This window comes from Colobus angolensis, unplaced genomic scaffold (assembly GCF_000951035.1).
Source record: "Colobus angolensis palliatus isolate OR3802 unplaced genomic scaffold, Cang.pa_1.0 Scaffold7, whole genome shotgun sequence".
NCBI lineage: Eukaryota > Metazoa > Chordata > Mammalia > Primates > Cercopithecidae > Colobus > Colobus angolensis.
The window spans coordinates 13577253-13579670 of record NW_012120709.1 but is presented as its reverse complement, the minus strand read 5'-3'; the positions used below and the strand labels follow the sequence as shown (position 1 = coordinate 13579670).

At 49.4% G+C, this 2418-nt stretch overlaps 1 pseudogene; it reads right to left on the bottom strand.

Annotated features, from left to right (window-relative positions):
* Positions 1-297: 297 nt before the first annotated feature.
* Positions 298-1559, bottom strand: LOC105500965 (annotated as a pseudogene).
* Positions 1560-2418: the final 859 nt, after the last annotated feature.

Genomic DNA, 2418 nt, shown 5'->3' with positions numbered 1-2418 from the left:
GTTATTTATTAACTTACATAGTTAATCAGTTGATATGTATGGTATAATTTCATTTTTTTTGACTAGTGTATCTTTTGTCATTTTATAGCTCCCCACCGCAGCTGCCCCCCACCCTTCCCTTCAATGACGATGTTTGCAGGCTTCAGGGGGACCAGGGAACAAAGCTGGGGCCTGGCAGCGGCACTATGCTGCCAGCCTGGGAGAACTAGTCACAATTACAAATTATCACAACGATTAGCGCCTGGACTTGAGGGAGCTGCAAATTGAGGCGGCTCCAGCTCCTCATTGTAAGGGCGTCTATTTGGCGGTGACTTTGCTCTGGAGACAATGCTATTCCTTCAGCCTGAGGGAATTGATGTTGATGAACCCGGTGGCATCAATTGGCTCATAATCACCCTGCACGTTCATGCTCACCAGCTCCTCGTTGTAGAGAGACAGTGGGGATTCCCGGCCAAGGATGTACACCTGGCCTTTCAGTAGGGACACCTGGCTCTTGAGTACGGACACCTGCACTTTCCCTTCCACTCGCTCCTGGGACTTGGCGATGCAGTGGCAGACAAACTCACACTCAGGGCTGTGCCAGAAAGCCAGAAACCGGTATACACCAGCTCAGTAAATTTCAGGCCCAGGCTTTGTTTGATTTTGTGCACTTCCGGGTCCACCGTGAAGGCCTTGGTGTCTAAATGAGCGTGGTAAAGGATGGTACCTGCTGGGGCCCCGTGGATACCTCGGGACTTCATTCCAATGAAGCGGTTCTCCACGATGACAGTGCCCACGCCATGCTTGCCCGCGACTTTGTTCAGGTACATGAAGCTCCAAGGCGGTCTGGAGGGTGGCACTATCCTTGACGTTGGTCACCTTCACGGGGACCCCTTTTCTGAACTCGATCTCGAGAATGTCAGGGATGTTGGGGGCTTTGGCCTGGTCCTGGGTCTTAGTGTAGAGACCTGGAGGCGCTTGGTTCTTGGGATTCTCCAGGATTCCAGCCTCGTAGCTGATGTGCATGAGGTTCTCGTCCATGCTCCACGGGTTCTTGGGAGTGGCCGGGATGGGAATCCCGCGTTGCTTTGAGTATTCCATCAGGTCATTGCGGCCCTTGAACTGGTTGTAGAATTCGGGCATTATTCAGGGAGCAATGACCTTTATCTGTGGGGGCCAGTGAGTAGCAGGTGAGCTCAAACCGGACCTCATCATTCCCGTTTCCCGTGGTGCCCTGGTACACACACTTGGCCCCCTCCCGCTGGGCGACTTCCACTTGTTTGCAGGCGATGAAGGGCCTGGCTAGAGAGGTGCCCAGGAGGCAGCGGTCCTCATACAGTGTGCTGGACCGGAAGGCCGGCCAGATGAACTCCTCCACAAACTCCCTGCTGACATCCTCAATGAACACTGTTTTGGCCCCAGGCTTCAGTCTTCTTCCTGGCTTCCTGGAAGTCTTCCTTCTGGCCGGTGTTGGCCAGGTAAGCAATGACCTCATAGCCTTTTTCCTTCAGCCACACAAGGATGCAGGAGGTGTCCAGGCCACCACTGTAGGCCAGAACCACGGAGCCCTTGCTGGACATACTGTCTGGAGTCTGTCTGGACACCCATACTGTCTGGACACACAGTGCAGTGAACCGCTCGGGCAGCCGTGGCAGGCGACAGAGCAGGATAATTTCATTTTTATACAAATAAATGGGTTTATTTGTGCGTATTTTTAGAGATTAGAGGTGAGAATTTGGTATTGCTGTAATGGTATTATGGGTCAGGGATGCAGGGCTGTGAAGATTCTGTCATGCTGATCATGTGTCTTTCTCAGGGTGTTGCCGGCCAAGCAAGTGATACTCAAGGAATAATAGGAGATGGTATTGTTTATTAGTAACTGGATAAGCACCTAGTTCACTTTGTGACCTTTCTCTTAAAAGATGGATAGAAGAGCATGGTTATATCCAGAGACTTTTACTTTAAGTGAAGCCTCCTGCATCCAGGATGGCTGCATAAACAGAGTATGCCCCTGCCTATTTAATTATAGTTACAGAGTAGATGGGACACACACACACGAACAACTCTCTTTGTATTCCTTGGTTTTCTTATCACCGAGTCATAGAAAGAAGTGAGCCAAAGGAGGACTTGGGGTCTTTAAGGAATAATAACTTGGTCTACCGGTTAAATATGGCCCAGTGGTCATTCTGAACTCTGGCCTATCAAATGACAAATGATCTCCTCCTAAGAGATGTTCCAGTAGGGGTATGTGTGGGGTTAGTTGGCAGAGAAGCAGAAGGGTACATGCATTTTTCTCAGAGTATGCATGTGCAGAAGAAAGACTGAAACCATTTGCATCAAAATGCCATAGTACTTTTTTTAATGGGTGGTGGGATCACAGCTGATTATAATTTGTATAAATTATTGATTGTCTATACTTTCTAAGTTTCTTCAGTGAAC